Raw genomic sequence first — 19,756 nt, forward strand, 5'->3', positions numbered from 1 at the left:
TCAGTGGCAATCATTACAATATATCAGACAACACTAATAAAACAGATAATTAATGTTTTTATACTCCTTCCTATCTCTCCTGCAAGTCTTATATTTATATATATCCTTAATTAGGGTTTTATGTTAATGCTGTAGGGCTTCAAAGGTAATATGACTGCAATATTGACTAACATCAGCTGTTGCTGGTAATCAGTGTTCAGAAAGTTCATGGAGATTTATTCCAAGCAAGCTTTAGTGTATCTAGTAACATGTACATAACTCTGAAATGAACTAGTAGCAACCATAATGGCAAACAAATCCCAAGGAACTTATGTATAGATGTGATTTAGGAAAATACTCTGTAGGTATTAATAGACCATACGTTTATATTCCCTGTCAGGAAAAATTTATAAATTCATGTGCTAAATAACTGGCAATTTTTTGACACCTGTTTTTTTACATTTATGTCATATTTAAAGTGGCTTCAACAAATTCTGACTTTTGGTTATCAGGTAAATTGTAATCCATTCCTCTTCCTTTCCTTCAGTGATTCTTCTGTTATATTTTGTTAAAGAGTTATAATAATGTAAAAAAAATGAAAACCTTAGAAAACTTACAAGTTAAATTGTTATTCTAAGAAATTTCTGCAACTTATATGGCTTATATTTTTTTATTATATTTAGAACATTAATGAACTGCATTTGTTATCACATGCATGTTTAGTTACTGCTGATAACACAGCACATACTGGCGTAACAAATCTGTGAGGGAAAAATCTGTAAAGCTGGTCACACAAAGGATTTTTATCTGTTTCTACCAATATAGCTAAGTCAAGCCTGGTTAAAAAAATGAATACATGCAGCTTATAATACAGACTAATACAGCCATAGGCTTTTGCATTCAGTGGGACTATCATGCACCACCACTGAGATTATATCACACTACACAAATAGGAGTGTCAATGGCTTATAGAGATCCCTGTCTTTCAGTTCCGAGTATTTGCATTTCAACCAAGTTTTCTATCAAATTTTCAGTAGCTTGCTAAAGATCAGTGGCTAGAATAAAAAAAGGTCCCGATGTTCATTTTTTCCCAATGGCAGTTTCACATGACTTAGTTTTAAGAACTGATACAGCTAAAAATTCCTCCTTATTCAGTATTTGAAAATGTCTACATACTGTTTGTTCCAGTCCCAAATGTAATATTCTTTTAAGCACATCTGTACTACCATCTACTGGAAAGGTGAGTAACTATGTATCAGCAATCACCGTTTCCATCTGCTACTGAACCCAGACTAAAAATTTAAAAAAAAAAAAAAAAAAAAAGAACTTTACATTTCTCCCACAAAAATTGCACCTTCGTGTGCACTTTAAGTTGTATTGACACTAGAAATCTCTCACGGGTAATCTTTTGCAGAGATCAGGTTGAACTAAGGCAGGATAGTTTTCACGAGGATATATTTCAGCCAAAAGTGAGATATTCTTTATCATTTTCTTATGATAAGGTATTGCACATCAATAGTTCTCTTTCAGCTTCCGAGATAAACGGGGAGGACAGCCAGTGTGTCTCTGTGTGTGTGTGTACAATTACAGTTCTCGGGTAAATAAGGGAGTCAGGAAATTCAACAGAGCACAGCAGAGACAGGTACTGTGCACACTATTTTATATGCTTCTGGACTCCAGATCTTGGTTATGTTTTCTCACGAGTCTGTTATGCCATTCTAGGATATCTTGAAACAGCTCTGCCAAGACTGGTGAATTATATTCTTGTTTAGCAAGATGAAGAAACATCTTCTGAAGTGAGATTAGATTACTCTTTTTTATATATACATAACAGTCTGCATTCTTCGCTAAGCAGCTGTGCATACACACACACACACACACACACACAAATGCAAACACAATAGGAGTTTTGCAAATAGTACAGCTGGATACCATCAAGGGAATATGAAAGCAATCTCTAGCTGCCTTGTATGTTATCAGCTTCCTAGACAATTACATCATTTCTGCAACTGGCCACACACACACACACGTTGTTACCTGCTTCTAGGCAATTAACTAATATTTAATACTGATTACAGACTTTTCCATTTTTATTCTTCAAAAACATGCCCAGGCAGACATAGGGAGAGATGTGCAGGAGTGTAAGATGAGTGTACATAAATGAAAAGCAGAGGATGGCAGCAGTGTTATTAGTTTCTGGATATGAGGAAATGGCTGTTCTCTGTACATCTATTTAAAACTGTATTTAGAGTACTGCATAGGAATTGTTTTAAAGAAGGTCATTGTGTTGTTCTTAAGCACATCAAGGACAGCTAAAATAATCATCATTTGTTCAAATAACATGTAGATGAGGAAATACTAACAATGTATACTGTTATTAACATCCATTATTTTAACACATGTAAAGCAATGAAAAGTGTTGCAAAGAAAACTTAAAAAATCTATTTGACACGTTAGACCAAGCCTGTAACAACCGGGATATAGTTTACCTTTGTCCTTTTGCCATCTACCAGTGAGTGGAAGAAGGAACCCTGCCTTTCATTAGGAAGCCATGTAAGACCCATTATGCATCATCAGAAATCAGTCTAGCAGCTCATTTTGTGTCTCTAAAAGGAGCAATAACTTATTTCCAGTAACACAGCATGCAGCCCTTCTAAGAGGATGTACAATGAATGCCTTCCACAAAGGTACATTCATGACATCAGGACAGATAGTGAATAATCTGCCTCAGTCTCGAAAGAAAAGAAAAAAAAAATTGAAGGGAAAAATTAAACAAGCTAACCAAACACACTCCTATCTTTCACAAACTTTGAGTAATCCTTGCTGGATTTTCACCTATTCTGCAGTGTTCTACCACATAGGGAGAGCACAATGCTTTGTGGTGATTAACATACTTTACTGTTTCATAGCCTTCCTTCAGCTTTAAGCCTCATGTTTTCATGTCTCTGTACAGACTTCATCAGTACGAGTTCTTTCTGTCGCTAACCTGAGACTTAAGAAACTTCTCTGATGCTAAAGAAAACATAGATGGGCCGTTCAGTCTCTTTTCTCTTTTTTACCATCTCAGCTGTGACATCTACCCCACCTTGTCTTGAATTTGTCCTTCATGCTTTCCTTTCTGTGAACTGAAATTTACCTCCCTCACTTCAGTGGCTGATTTCTGATACCGTAACATGTTCTCTGCTCCTTTAGTATACTTAACTTCTCTAATTTTTAATCCTGTGAGCTATTTTTTTTTCCAAATCATCTTGCTTAATTGGCTTTGTTCCCATGCTAGTTGTTCATCTTAGAATATGTAACACAATCGTTACTTGCACTTGCTAAAATTCAGCTGCCTTTACCTTTCACCAGTTTTTATCATAAATATCCTATATTCCCTAAGGTTGCAGATACCAAATTTACTGGCAACAGTATTCACAGATGTAATACTGTTCCAACTGATAAATATCTCTAATACTGTCATTTTTCTTTGACTGTATTATCCATGCAGGATATGACTTAAAAGTGTGAATTTTTTTCCTGATGTGATCTATAAAAATGATATCTCTTTCAAATACTTCCTCAAGACTCAACTCTGCCCTAAGGCCTACAAAATTCTAGCTGTTAATCATGTTGAGGGAAGTGATGGGCTGTAACAGTAATTGCCTTCCTTTTCTTATTTCTTTTTTCTAATTAAACTCTCCATTACCCTCTCTCTAACTTTAAGTGAAAAAATCCCAACAACATATAATTAATGGTTATATCAGTTCTTCCCTTTCTTTATTTACTTCAACACTGTAGCTGTATTTCTTACCTATCCATCTATTCCACCTTTTAAGACTATAAGCCTGCTGGAGACCAAGGTTTGCTTTTGCTTTCTCCTTGTTTGTACAGCTAGCACAACCATTCTTTAAACCTGAGGGAGGCTGTTGAATACTGTTATCAAATAAAGGCAACATCTTTTCACTAGCTCACTGCTGTCAGTTAGGCTACAAACTACTCTACTTTTCCCCTTTTATTAATGCTATGATAGAGGAAAAGAAGAGGGAAGGGAAGAGAAGGGAAGGGGAAGAACCTATCAGTTTTATTTATATTTCTCAAATACATGTCTAGTCATACTTGGGCTGGTTATATCTGTTTAATCTGAATCATTTGACAAGACAAATTGTTTGGCTGATCTGCACAAGGGTTTGTAGAGGAATGAACTGAACTGCTGTCTGAGAATGGGATTAATTTCTCTGAGAAATTCCAATATATATGTAAATTTCAACATACTCATTTCCACCATGTAAATGGAAACATGTACATAGAAACATGCAGTTTCCAATCTTCTGACAGTAATTTGGGGCTATCCTTCAAACTGTTCACAGATTTTTGACTTCCAGACCCATATATACCAGATGTAGTTTCGACCTAATGTGGAAAGGTATTAATGTAGCAATGCAAGAATGGGTAAAACCCTATCATGTTCAGAACATTTCTTCCTCCAGGCGTAGGTGTAAAGTACACACCACACCACCACCACAACCAGCATGTTCCACCCACAAAAAACCCCACACAAAATCCTTCCAACAACAACAACAACCCCCCCTCCACACACCCCCCCCCCAACTTAAAGCCCCTTAAATTCTAAAATGTGATTATACTCTCTAGTTGAGTGGGGGGCCCAGCAGGAGAAACAGTAGCAAAACAACACCCTACGCCCACTCCTGGGCTGCTGCTGAATTCGTGAATAGTGCAGAAACATTTTAGTTTGATGAAAAGGAGAGTGAAAAAATAAAATAAAAGCACTGAGTAGGAAAAATAGTTCTCTAAGCCATTCACAGTGGGAGGAGAAAAATATAGAGAAAGTGAAGAGAGGTCCTTTTAGCTTAGAGAATGTTTGAGATTGGAATGACACGATTTCGCTCTGTCATTATTAAAATTCATTGTTTTTTAAAATAGCACATTTATACAGCTGTTTTTTTGAGCTAGGCATGTAAAAAATGGGGGAAGCTATTCTTTAAATTACCTATTTCTGAACGTTAAATCAGTCCTATTCATTGTTCTTTATGTGGCAGGTGTGAGTGAGTGAATGGATCTAAGAGTGAAGAGTGCCACCATCAGGACGACTGGCCAAATGGAAGCAGTTTTGTGAAGGTTGGTTACTCCCTCCTTCCCCAACTTCAAGGTTTACTTGTGAAAATACTCTCCAAAATTCTCTTACCTAATCTTACCTGAGCAATCAGACAAAGTTGACTGATTGGGTTATTTACAGGAGGTGGAGATTTCTCTGAAACCTCCCACTCTTTTTGTGATTCTCCCCGTGTCACAGCACGTGTTTTTTTGAGGTTTCACATTTTTCCGCTTGTGGTTTGTGTTGTCTTTTGACTCTTTCACACAATGGCAACTAAATCAATACTGGTCTTTTTTTTTTTTTTTTTTCCCCTTTTTGTTTAGTCTTTGGACAACAGTTTCTTTGGTTTCATTTATTGATAATCAAGAGAATACTAATTGTTTCTTCATTTAGTCTTGATGGAGATCAGAGACAAACATGTCGAGAGCCACCTTAACCTCTAAATTAACAATATGTTGCAAGATCTCAGCAAACATGGCAGTCTCATTCTTCACATTTCATTCATACTGAGACTTCTTGAGGTCAGAGGCATACAAACATGGTTTTGTTCTTTCACAGAATAAAAAAAAATAATCAAATAAGTGGATTTCATTAAAAAGTTCATTAAAAGCGAAGCATAGTGCAACAAGCTGAGTAACAAACTAAATCTTGCCTTGGGCAACAAGCAGAATTTATTTACTTTTTGTCCCTTTATCTTCCAACCCTTTCATGTCAGACTGTGATGGATGAAGTGAAAAGAGTTTCCACACCAAAATCTAAATTCTCAGCAAATTGCTGACAGCTGGTGTCATTCTAAATTAGAGATAGGCTATTACTAGTGATCAGTTTATTCCATGAATTTAGTCTTTTTGACTGCTTGCAAATTATTTGTGAATTGGTTTTGATTTTTCATGTGCATTTGTTTGTAATTGATTTTTGTTTGAGATACTGTTTGTGTGGAGAAATGTTAATCATATGGGAAACTTGTTTATCCCTGTATGTGCTTTGTAGTATTTTTTACATAACTCATCTTACTATTTTCATTCTAAACAAAAGAGGTTATTTTCTACTTAGCATTTATTCACTAACATGTTTTTTGAGAATTTGTTTTGGGAAAAATTTGAATTATGACAGAGAGATCTGCAATATGAACCATTCAACAAGTCTTTTTGAGCAAGTATACTCAGCTCTGCCTCTGTGAGAACATTCCTGCAAATGAAACCTGTCTATCAAATGCTTTATGACTGGACAGTAGAGAAAGGTCACTGATCACAACAAGCACCACAGTAAAAGCATATTTTCTTTGCAAGAACATACGAAAATAACACTATGCTTCATTTGTGTAATTCTAATTTAGTGATCTCTTTTGCTTTATCAGTTTCCTTCAGATTTATCAGCTTGTTAGACACTACCTGACAGTATCAGCAAAAGAGAGAAATTAAAGGATATGTAAAAACAAAATAGCACACCTGTTCCTTGTTTATGTCATTCCTTCCTGATGTGAAGTAGATTGCCCCCCCCCCTTTTTTTTTGCAACAGGTAGAGATCATTTAAAGAAGCACATAAGCAGTAAAAATCTTCACATTATCCTTTTATAACTTGCTGCTTATTCACTCCATGTCTCCTTTTGGCTCTTTTTCTAAGGAGCAGGATTCCCTCACATTTGATTTTATATTCTAAATCTCATGCTTCTCATTTCTGATCAAAAAATATGAGAAGGAAAGAAAGATGGAACCAAATTGTGTTGTTCTATGCTGTTTAGATGATTATATACACAAAAGGAACCTTGCTGCAGTGCCAGGAAAATGAAGTTGATAATCTGGAAAATTTTGTCAGGAAGGAGAGACTTCCCTCTACTTCCTGCATGTTGCTTGAACCAGTTCTTTTCCTTACTTATTGTAGGACGTTTTGTTCAATGGGGTCTTTAAATGCTTGTATACTATCTTTACTTCATATTTCTCACAGCACAGAATTCATATTCATCATTCCTGATCATGTTCATTAGGAGAAACAGTCCCAGAATAAATCTTTACTTTCTGACCTTTATTTTTCAGTAGATGATAAAGGTTTGGAACGTTTTTTTCCTCTCTCTCTTTCCCCCCTTCAGTTAGATCTAGAATCAAAAAAGCCGTTCTCTGTATCTAGCTCACCAGTGGTAAAAGATGTCAGAAATCTCAGGAGACTTGTCTCATAGGAAGAGACAGGTCTGTATCAAAAGTGAATTCTATTTAGAATGGACTTTAGTTTGTGGAGCTCTCATAAGCACATCTCTAATCAAAATGGAGTAATTGCTGCAGCCAAGCAGCATTCATACAGAATACACATTTCAATGCAGCTGAGCTTGAGAGGGAAGATTAAAATGATTTCAGGAAGGGATATGCATGATTCAACACTGAGTAAAGGAATAATCTTTAGAGAACACAGAAAAGTGGCTCTTCTCAGAAGTATAATTTCTGCTACGTGCAAAATGCATTAACATGAGAAAAGAGGGTTGTGATAAGGTTCCATAATACTGAAGCTATATTTGTTTGTTCCGATGCTCTTTGTGTGACATCAGTATTTATTGCCTTACTGATTTGCATCGTATGTCAATATGCATGCATCATTCTGGGGCTTCCATGAATCACATTGCTCCTTTCATTTTTCAGGTGCCACACTGTTAGCTGGACTTGTGCTGCCTCCATTCAAGGCTGACAAATTCAGCAATGATAAAGTCACCCTCCTTTTTCAGTATATGTCCAGAATGTCTTTGCTAATTAAAAATGATCTATCATTCTAAAGGTACTTAACGACACTGATGTAGTTTTCGTCTCTGTGAAAACTGCACCCCTTACAACACCCCACTGATAAGAGAAATACTACTATTATTTTCACTTTACAGATGCAGAATTGCAATAGACAAAATGACTTCTCCAAGGTTAAACAGTAAGTCTACAGCAAAGCATGGAATTATCTGAGATTTCAAAGCTTCAGGCTAGCACTATAACTATTGGACCAAACATTTGTCTTCTTTTCAAGAACATACTGTATCCTAAATAGAGAAGTGATACAAATCCTTAGAGGAAAGAAAATTAATCCTAAACCACACATTTCAAATCTGTATATAACATTATGCCTACCATACAATTTTTCCCAGTATATTTCTGAAGCTTTAAGTGTATCAAGTATCAAACAAGCTTAGATTCACGTGCTAATCTTTTCTTTTTTTTTTTCTCTACCAGATGAAAAAAACCCACACAGCAAGTCTCCAGCAAAGTATAGAATTACCTGAGTTTTCAAAGCTTCAGGCTAGCATTAACAGCTATTGGACTGAATATTTATCTCCTTTTCGAGAACCTTCAGCATCCTGAACAGAGAAGTGATAATAAGCTACTGCAAATTTGAAAGCAGGTAGAACTGTTGTTTGATTACTTCACCGCACAGTAAGTAGAAACTTTAAAGCATGAAGTTTTCATATATTTTAAACAGTGGTTGATCAGAGTTCAAGGTTGGTGATATTCAGGTAGGAAAATCAGAACGAAGAAGGTGAACCAATCTTACGTAATATTTATTTTTATTAACTCTCTGTTTTGGTCATCTCTGTTTAAAGAGAAAAAAGAACTTCAGGTTATTGCTATTTCATAAAGGTGATAAAAGTTATTCAATTATAATCCTATTAACTTAATAAATTAATCTTTTTTTTTTTTTTTAACTTCAGGAGTATTTCAGTTTGTCAAAGCAAACTGGTTCTTAAAAATGTGGCTGAAATCTCTTTCCGTCAATCTAAAATATAGGGAATAAAAAACTTTTTTCCAACAGTTTTATAAATGGAAAGGAAACAGAACAAGCAAGGGGCAACATGTGTTTTAAAGCAGACTGGGTACCATTTTCAAAAGTCATGTAACATACCCTGCAACAGGCCAGTTTTATTTCTTCTTCAATTTAGTGGGAGAACTTGGGTCCCTCCTTTTAGCAGGAGTGGTATTATTGAAATAATGAAAGACTGGTAAGCTGGAAATAAGAAGAGGGTGGATAAAATGCACAGTTCTCTTTCAAACTCTAGGATGGCTGTAACATAAGTGGCAGGAAAAAAAGAAATAAAAAAGGAGAAAAATCATTATGATACAGATGTTTACAGACCAATTCCAGAGACAGCCTAGTTTTGGGCCTCCTTCTTTCTCAGATCTTTGACAGTCACATTTTTTAATGTGACAGTCACATTTGCACATCAAGGTAAAATGTTTGCTTTACACATTTAGTTCACTACTACATCTTACTGGTGTTCATGTTTTAGTGAAATTCTTAACATTATGTTAATGTAGATCTATGTAAGAGTCCAACCTTTAGAAGAAAGGAGTGAAGGGATATGTGAGTAGGGTAGTTTTCTAAGATATTTATACTGGCTGTTTCTGGCAAGAAGAATAATAATACAAAACCACCTTGGTATTCTTAGAAAACAAAAATGTTGACAAAAAAATAGGCAATTTGGCAGTGGTATTTGACTCTGTTGCTAAACTGCCCTACTGACTGCTCTCTAGAGTGGCCCTCCCTACACACTTACTCAATGAATATGTAATTATTTATATCAGAATGAGATTTGCTTTACTGTCTTCTGCTGAAATTATCAGGGAACTTCCCTAAAGAATATTACATAGGAAGTCAGTCTCCATGGTCAACATAGCCTTGTCTGGCTTTATAATCAATTAATCAAACTTGATTTTAAAAATGACAGACAACCCCTCCAGGACAGCCACTGTACTGCAGAGCACTCCTTAGGGATATTGGAAAATGATACTCAAGTCCCGGCTACACATCAGTCAGGCAGATTGCTTTGAAACAGTATCTCCCACTGTGGTGGGTTGACCCTGCCTGGATGCCAGGTGCCCACCAAGCTGCTCTATCACTGCCCCCTTCAGCTGGACACAGCAGAGAAAATATGATGAAAGGCTTGTGGGTCGAGATAAGGACAGGGAGAGATCACTCACCAGTTACCGTCACAGGCAAAACAGACTCGACTTGGGGAAATCAGTTTACTACCAATCAAATAGGAGTAGGATAAAAACACCTTCCCCTCACCCCTCCCTTCTTCCCGGGCTTAACTTTACTCCCAATTTCCTCTACCTCCTCCCCGCCAGTGGCACAGGGAATGGGGGTTGGGGTCAGTTCATCACACGTTGTCTCTGTCGCTCCTTCGTCCTCAGGAGGAAGACTCCTCACTCGTACCCTGCTCCAGCGTGGGGTCCCTCCCACAGGAGACAGTCCTCCATGAACTTCTCCAACGTGGGTCCTTCCCACGGGCTGCTGTTCTTCACGAACTGCTCCAGCGTGGGTCTCTTCCACGGGCTGCAGTCCTTCAGGCACAGAGGGCTCCAGCATGGGACCCCTGCAGGGTCACAAGTCCTGCCAGAAAACCTTCTCCAGCGTGAGCTCCTCTCTCCATGGGACCACAGGTCCTGCCAGGAGCCTGCTCCAGCGTGGGGTTCCCATGGGGTCACAGCCTCCTTTGGGCACCCACCTGCTCCGGCGTGGGGTCCTCCCCAGGCTGCAGGTGGATATCTGCTCCCCCGTGGACCTCCCTGGGCTGCAGGGGGACAGCCTGCCTCACCATGGCTGCAGGGGAATCTCTGCTCCGGCGCCTGGAGCACCTCCTCCCCCTCCTTCTTCACTGACCTGGGTGTCTGCAGGGCTGTTTCTCTCACATACTCTCACTTCTCTCTCCTGGCTGCAGTTTTCTTGTGCAATTTTTTCCCCCTTCTTAAATCTGTTATCCCAGAGGCACTACCACCGTCACTGATGGGCTCGGCCTTGGCCAGCGGCGGGTCTGTCTTGGAGCCAGCTGGCATTGGCTCCATTGGACATGAGGGCAGCTTCTCGCAGCTTCTCACAGAAGCCACCCCTGTAGCCCCCCGCTAGCAAAACCTTGCCACCCAAACCAATACACCCACATTGCAGGGAAGTGTTTTTGGCACTCTTAATTGAGTACAGTGTTATTTGAGTACTCTGTCTGCACACGGAAAGTGGTATCTAGGAGGAGATGAATGGTTGACAGCCTTGTGCAGAAGGAGACAGCTCACTGTCCAGAACTGCTGCCTGCGTTACATAGGTTAACCGTGGACTAATTGCTCAAGTGCCATGAAAAGCATCATGATCCTTTCTTTTTTCTTTTCTGTCTTAAAGGATTCTTTCTACAGACCTCTAATTTGCATTGTGTACAAGCTAAACTTCCTAACATAGAACTGGATAGCAACCAAAAGTCACACGTTGGAATACTGAGAAATCTTTGGACCTCCTTTCTTACAGGACTACCATCAAGAAAAATAAAATACACACCTTTTTTCTTTTCCTCATCTGTTCCATTAACTTCTAAATAGGTTAAGGCAGCTGAGTGATATGGATAACTGCATCCATACAAAACATCTTTTCTGAACACTTCCTTTGCTACCAAACTTCAGGTTGTCACAGATAAAAGTTGTGGACCTCAAAGTTACAATCACCTGAGTAAACAACAGAAATTCATTTAACTTTGTTGTCTCTCTTGTTGTGGTATGTTGTTAATAAACTAAGAAAAGAAACAAGCAAGGCTATTTTTCAAGTGTGACACTGTTTTTCTACTTCAGAAAGCATCTGTAAAGAATTTCAGAAGGGGTATCAATATTACAGTCTAAGACTAGAAGTTTGCCATCACTTTTTTTTAGGTCTGCCATAACTTAAAACCAAAGTATGAGGTTCAAGTTGTAGCAGTGTATCAGAAAGATTTGAACTAGCTTTTTCTGATACTCCAAGTAAGTGTTTCAACCACATTGCAATTAGTTAAAGCCTTGATCGTTGCTTCAGGTGAGATGATTCCTTCAACAAGTTCAGTTCCTAAGCCTGTTGTCATGCATCATATGTCTCCAGAGTCTCTTATTGAAAAAGCTATTTTCACTGAGGTAAAATGGGTTTTGCTAATAGCAAACTTTTGCAAAACTGCACTCAGCTTGGGTTATGCTATATATAATTGAAACTATATTCTTCCTTTCAGTTTTCCTCATGGCAGCAGAGACATACCTCATCACTGTAATTAAGTCATTATAAATATACATTGATTATTCTGAAACCTGTGGTCTGATATAAAATCCCAGCATTACTGTGCTTGAAAACATCGCTTTGACATATTACTATTACAGTATTGTACTCCAGCAAGATAGTAAACTATTCAGTATAGTACTCTCAAGGGAATGGGGGAGGGAAGAGATATAAAACCAAAAACTTGGTAGTGTATCCTCTAGCATTGATTTTAGTAAAATGGTTTAGTGCTTTCTGTAAAGGGCTAAAATATTCCCCTGCTTTGTTTTGGCTGTAAGAGTCAGACTTTTAATCTATCTAAACTACTGAGGTTAAATCTACAACACTAAATAGAGTTTGCAATCCAGCCCTTTTTAAAAAAAGTTCTTCTTTGTGGATTGGCAAAAGCTGGGAGATGTAAAATGCAGAGATGTGAATACCTGGCAACAAAATTAATAGTGTGGGCAAATTTATAATGTATATCATAGAATTGTATATCCAGGATTTCTGTGTTTCATCTGAACGTTTTGGCAGGCCCTTACTATCTTAACATAAACTGGGTGAGAGAAAATTTTCTTTCTGATAACTAGTGAACAAATCAATTCTACTCCTTTTCATTTCCTTAAGCCAACCTTACTGATTTTGCAACATTATTTTCAGTTTTCTTGGCAACAAGAGAAATTTCTTTACTTTAAAATTCGTCTCCTATAAGAAGGCGGCCCAGAGCCTTAGCGCTGGGCAACACTACACAAAGTTTAAGGATTAAGGTTTTGTTCTTGCTATACCTGTTCTATCTATTCAGAGTCTGACCCTCACTTCAGAGTCCTTGACTCGTTACAAAGTTGGTGATTTAGCTATTATATTGTGCTGTATGTATTAGCATACAAGTACTCCATAACTTCATAGCTTCACCTGTCAGTGACTCTCAGTTATCTCTAACAACACAGTCCATTAAAAATACTAAATTTATCACTTACATTCATTTGCTTTCAAAGTGTATCATGTAGAAAGGAAAACATACTGGATTAATTATCAAAGAGCCCACTGTGCCATGCAGTCACCATTACCTGTTAGCAGCTGCTTGTCAATAGTGCTTCCATTTATCTGAACTTTAACAAGAGTTAATTTTGCTCTTTTTCAGATTTGTGGTAACTTCTGTTACTTACAAGTAGAGTGTAAATGTTCTCCAGGAGGACGCAGGGGATCACCTGCTGGGAAATCGGTAATGTGTGATTTTGAAAGTGGCTAGACCTCTTAGTGCTACTCAATGTCATCCTGTCATCATCCAGAGGAGAAAGCAGGCTGGCTGGTTGCTTGGCTTCAGCTCTGTGAAATAACTCTTGGCGAGGAGGCACAGAGAAGTGAATGCTGTACCTTTTAGACCTCCACTCACCACAACAGTAGCTTGACTTGCTTCTCTTCCTCGTTTTCTCTGTCCTCTGCTGGAACCAGTCATCTGAGGAATCGCTTGGGGACATGAGTTTCTTCTACCATCCTGGCCATCAGAAGGGGTTGGCCATTTGATAAGGAGAGCCACGTGTTAGGATCACAGGATGTGATCCACTAAAGCAGAAATCTTAGGATGTTCAGTCCTATGTAGATTTCAGAGAAGGATCGAGGTGTGGGAAGGGACAGCTGTAGCTTTGTCTAGCTCAGTTTTGGAAAACTCCAGGGATAGGAAGCCCACAGCTGTTGGGGGCAATGTGGTCTCCACAGCTTTTTTTTCGGGGGGGCTGTATCACTCTCCTAGTAAAGGTTTTCCTAATACCGAGCCTAAACATTGCAAGACGAAACTTGTGGCCACTGTCCCTCATTTTACCATCTGCCACTACTAGGAAGTATTTGTTTTTATCATCTGCGGTTTCTATGAGTTAAATGTTTGGGGCCAATCCGTGCTCTCTGCAGACTTTTTTTTCATGTTTGTTGGTGGTTAGACCAGCTTCTGATCAAGCCTATATACAAATTTTACTATCCATTTTGGTAATCTGGACTCAGCAAATTTGAGTAACAGCATTAAAGGTAATTTATTGAACCATGTCCGGTTATAATGCTGGCTTTGGTTTGCAGCAAAGGAGAAGCCCAGTGCTGGATTCTAAAATGAGTATTTCAAACCATACATTTTGCAGATCAGTAGAGGATGACTGATCTTTTTTATGCCTCTAAAATTTTCATTTTTTCACTTGTAATATACAATTCTATGGTGAAGGTTTTAAATTAAAAAAAAAAAAAGTTAAATTCATTGCTAACCAGGTAATTCCACTCAAGTAGTATAATTATATGCTTTTAAAGCTGTGCATTATTGTGCCTAAATGCTAGGACGAGGATTGCTTAAAATGCTCTTTATAAAGAAATAGGGCTATTTTCTGGCTTTAGCTGAGGGACAGGCAAAGCCACACTTAAACACCAAAAGATTTCAGTCTAATGTAGCAAAACAGTTAAGTGTGACCTTAATTCTAATGATGAGCTTAATTCATAGCAATATCTAAAGGATACTTAAATTCAGTCCTTTCATCCAGAGTACTACTTTTATTTTCATTTTTTTTCAGTACTTGATGTCTATTTAAAAGTGCTATTCTAGTGTTAACTTTGAATTTCTGACCTTTTAACTCACAGATCTCACTATTTAGCTTTCAATTAGTATCTGCAGTAATAATATCAGTAATATAATGGTAACTTAAAAGTTGATCAATATTGGACAGTTCTATTATGTACAGCTGCTTTTTGAATTAGGATAAAGCATCCTTAACCAGATCATTTACAATTTGGGTACTACTCCACAGAACTGAAGATGGTGACATCTTTGTAGCTGACAATAAAAAGAGCAGGAATAAGAGTCATCAGAGAACTAAACAGCTAGCTTAAAGGAACTGGGATTGATAAGATTGTAAGAATGATATTGACATTGTTCTTACATTAGTATATTGAGAGAAGTTAATTTAATACAGTAGAATTGCATCCATACAACTGAACACTACATCTTATCTCCAGACTTTCTGGAACTCTGGATCCTCATTCAGACAAACCTGACTGTCGCTTTCATCCTTCAAAGGTAAATTAATTGAATACCATATAAATAACTTGGAGTTCTTACGGGAAGAAATAATAAACTTGTTTCTTTAACATGGATAGGAAAACTTTTACTGCACTTTTTGTGGAATTGCAGTAAAAAATTTGTAAAGATATTGTAAAAAATATTTAATCTAAATAAACTGCTACTACTATCCCCATATATGACCAAGCAAGCTGTTGGCTACTGTTTTGCATGCTCCTTGAGCTGTTGCAAACCATCCCAGCGGTGATTTATATTTTAAGTCTGCTAAAGGCACGTAGTTTCAGAAACTTATTGAAATCCTTTAGGTTAAAGGGTGCTATATAAATCTAGTATGCTTTAAAATATTTTTCCCTGTCAATGAATGCACATATTTTCAGACATCAAGCAGAGATTGCACTGGGAATTTTGCAATACTGATGGGATATTGTCACTAGCATCCCAGTAGTTATAGAATAATACACATACTAAGGAAGACAACTGAGACCAGAGGTGACCTCAAAGTGAAATTCCAATCAGTTCATTGCAGCTCTTTCTGGCAACAGGAGAGATCCCATTATTTTGATCTGTACTGTCATTTGCAATACAAGCATACCCTTTAGTGAACCTTTCTAAAACTGTTTATACTTACAGATTAAAATTCACAGTCTACTTTTCTTCGCAGCCCATTTAGGGAGTATCATCTGCTGCATGTGCAAGTCTTTATGCTTTTTATTGAACTATATGCGTTTCCATTTCTTTTTTTCTTTGGCTAAACTAATCATGCGCTGATAGGAGCTCCTATTGCAGTAGAAGAAACAGCCATGCTCTTTGTAAAGTTCAGCCATAGAAGGATGAAGAGGAAAGGAATGATAAAAAAGGTTTTGCTAAATATTTTCTAATCATTTCTATGCTTTATGAAAATTTTGCACTTCTTGAAAACCAAAGAAATGTCAATATATTCATCCCTGTCTTTATGTTTGTGAAGAAAATGGTAAACTTCACTCAACAAATCTATTTTCTTTCTCTTCTTTCCCCCATGAAAATAAAATACATTATCTGTTCACCTTAAACAAGATGTGTCTATTCTCTTAGAAAGATGCCTAAGGAAATCTTCAGTTCCTAATCTAATTTTTCCCTTTTTTCTACAGCAGATAGGCACCTTCAAAAGTTATGAGAAAGTGCTTTAAACTCATATTTTAAGAGAGACATATTCAGCCATTGTGGGGATGTATGCAGGTAGCTGCAAGATTCTGCTTCCTGGAAACCCTTCAGCGTTGCTGCCAGACCTTGCAATACTATATTTTTAGCAGAAATAATTAGTTGACCTGATCTGAAGATCTCAGTTTACCACAGGTTCTCGGACCATAACTACAACAGCTGTCCTTCTGTTAACTCATCACTGAGTGGAGGTGCTTTTTCTATTGTACCCTAATGCTGAAACCGTCTCCAAATGCAAGAGCTGGATTCACATCATTCCTCTGCCTGATACCTCTTAATCCTGTCTATCCCACCTGTCCAGAGAATCCTAATTATGCTGAGCTACAGCACAGAGGGAAGCATCCTGCCTTTATTTTTGCTGAAGTTATTCCATTTTACTTAAACAATTCAAGACTTGTCAAGCAAAGATTACCAACGTTGGCTTGGCTGTGTAACTAGTAAGAGTTGTCTTGATACCTAGTCCTTGTTTGAATGATACCTTATCTACTCACACAATGTCTACTTCATGTAAAAATACATGAAGTTATTGAACTTAGGTCTCTCTCAAGTGAAAACTTTACCATGAGGCAGGAATTACATCTGAAGGCAGAACCATCTAATTCGTGCAGATTACACAGGTGGCATTCAGGTATTCTGGAATTCAGGATTACACCAGCAGGCTATCCTCTCCTTGAAGTGTTAATTCACTTACATTATCTTTCTAGGTATCATTGATTCATGATTTCCCTGTTAGGCTGTGATTTTTTATGAAGATAAAAAGAAAAAAAAATCCTGATGTAATCTGATACTAAGCCTTAAGAGGAATGGCATGGGACTTGTTTTATCATACTCCCTTAAAGTTCTTGGGAAACAGCCTAGCCATTTTTTGGTGGTGGTGGTGGTGGTGCTTTTTTCATCACCAGAGCTGCCATTATTATAGCTCACAGTACTAGATCTGTAGAGAGTCCCTTGTGGTTATGAATTGGGAGTAAAAATCTATAGTCATACACTGACAGTGCATATTTTTAGGCAGGAATAGATAAAACCAACTGGTTTATATATAAACCTCTAAATTTATTTCACACAAAATAAGCTTTTACAGCTTTAACCACACAACTTCTCTTTAATTTGATTTAAGGTTTTATACTTCATTTGATAGTCACTGAAATGTATTGCATTGTCTCAAAGTGGTGCTAAATTCTGAGCTGCCATCACCAACAGGGCAGTCTTAATTTATCCATCAGTAGTATGAGAAGAGAGAAAAACATTTTGAAAAATGGATGAAGAATACTTTGCAGAATTAAGGCTTCAAGAAGACAAAGGCAATTAGTTTTTTACTCTCACTGCTCAGTCAACAATTTGCAACCGGGAGGAGTGAGAAGTCAGTCATTGAAGAGTGTGTCAACACATGATTCTCATCTTTTATTGTGGCATTATCCTGCTGTTTTTACATTCTCAGAAGTGGACCTGCTACTGAAACTTATCATTATATGAAAATTAGGATGATTTAATAACAGTAGTTTGATTCCAAGGTTTTCGATGTAATTGGTTATTTTTTCTGTAAATCTTCATGCAATAACAAATTAGCAGTGCTCAGTTTTTACTGGTAGCATGGGTGGTTTTTTTAGTGCCTTTATTTTTTTCTGAAAATAATGTGTTCTTGACACTTGTATCTTAGCTTTTGGAATTGGAGGACTCTCTAAACACAGATAACACAGAGGCAGATCCCTTCCCACATATTAATGGGATAAATTATGGATTATTCAGAAATTTTTTTTGGTTTGTTTTTTAACTTTTATACAGAGTAGTAACGAAATTAAAGACAATTGATTTTCCAGGTCTCTCTGAAGTCTATGAGAGTGTTTATACTGCCTCCAGTGGGCCAGCTTCCTGTCCCCTGAAATTTACCTTGGAACGAGAGGCCACTTTAAGAGCTAAGCTGAAAGCCTCCCTACTGAGGCTAATTGTGGCACCTTTATGATGTCCCCAGAAGCACTGTCAGAGAAAAAAGTATTTTGATCATTGAAGGAATTGGGCCTTGAGGCAGCACTGACAGCAGTGACACTGTAGTCATTGGCATAGAAGATGAATGCAGTGAATTCAGGCAAGTGCTTAAACTTTAAAGCAAATGGGTGTAAAAATCTCACTAAGTATGCTATTTTTGTAGACTGCAGAGTATTTTTCATTTTTTTAAAGCAGGTGGGCTCTCTGCATGCACAGCACTGACAGTCGGAAACTGCCAGATTTTAATCCCAGTTTACACTCAAATTCTGTCTCTGTGATCATCACAGGCTACTCACATTGCTTACTGTACTTTAATTCTTATTTCCTAAAAGGGGCATATCAGAAGGTTATTTAATGAAGAGAATTTTACATCTGAATTAATTGCCTCTGGAGCAACATATTGAGGGAAGACATATTGAGAGATTATCATGTCACACAGCAACAGTGCACATTTTAAACTCATTAGCAGTCCAGGCAGTGGCTGGTGGCCTCTGGCTCCCCACATTTCCCAAGACAGTGTTGAACGCACCTCCCCCCTTCCCTGTGAACTCTGGTTCCTCTCTAATACTGGGACCATCCAGTCAGTCCGTGCAGCAGTAGGGAGGGAGGGCAGAGACAGCACGCTTGGAGAACGCAAGTGACTTTGGCCAGTACCCACTTTTCTCCCTGACAATGTTGCCTCTGCTGTGAGGGATTAGCTTCCTCAGACAGGTCTGTCAGGACTGCAAGGTTCTCGGGCCTGAAAAGCTACCAAAATGGAGTGTTCGGCCTTGCCTGGACTCAGACTATTGTTTTGTAATAGAAGTTATAAACTGAACTTCAGCGAACAGTAAATAAATGGTGCAGCTGATGCCATAGTCTTTGAGTAGAAGAGGCCTTACAGTTTCTGTCTCAAGAACGTCAGCTAACACATAACCTGAGGTCTGCACCATTGACATCTTGCGCCTTTATTCCTATTTTGCCCAGTCTTTTCATCTGCTGACTGCTGTTCCCGTTCGTGTTGGCCTACGAAAGCGTTTTCATTACTGAATAGGGGAGGCATGGGAATTCAGATGCCTTCTTCAGAGCATAACAAGATTATAAGGAGTCATGAGACTGTTACCTCTGTTCATTGTTTGCATTAATTTAGACTTAGTAACGATGAAAATCCCTTTTCCCTGTTCAGTTACTGGATTCTTAAAGCTGTCAGCTTGTCCTGGTTGGAAACAGAATTTCAGTAAAACCCTCCTCGAAAGACTGGAAGAAATGTTCCTAAGCCAACTTATTGTCATTAAACATTTAGTAAGAAGATTCAGTTTAAAACACTGTGAGTTGGCCACCACTTCATTTAATTAATGTTGGTTCTGAAAGCACAATATAAATTTTAGTGCTTTTTTTAATCACTCTTTCTTTATATTCCAGTTGCACTGATTCTAAAGCTTATAGACTATAATCATCATACTCAAAGT

The 19,756-nt window shown here is 37.8% G+C and overlaps 1 long non-coding RNA gene across 2 annotated transcripts in view; it reads left to right on the plus strand.

The window, feature by feature from the left end:
• The window catches only part of LOC128152378 (uncharacterized), a 38,162-nt gene extending 26,490 nt beyond the window's left edge, over window positions 1–11,672 (plus strand). For both annotated transcript variants that reach the window (XR_008238641.1, XR_008238642.1), the window contains 3 exons: window positions 2,493–2,532; window positions 5,019–5,097; window positions 11,210–11,672. This is a non-coding gene — a long non-coding RNA (uncharacterized LOC128152378). The remainder of the gene's footprint in view (window positions 1–2,492; window positions 2,533–5,018; window positions 5,098–11,209) is intronic.
• The last annotated feature ends 8,084 nt before the right edge of the window (window positions 11,673–19,756 follow it).

Source organism: Harpia harpyja, chromosome 2 (assembly GCF_026419915.1).
Source record: "Harpia harpyja isolate bHarHar1 chromosome 2, bHarHar1 primary haplotype, whole genome shotgun sequence".
Classification (NCBI taxonomy): Eukaryota; Metazoa; Chordata; class Aves; order Accipitriformes; family Accipitridae; genus Harpia; species Harpia harpyja.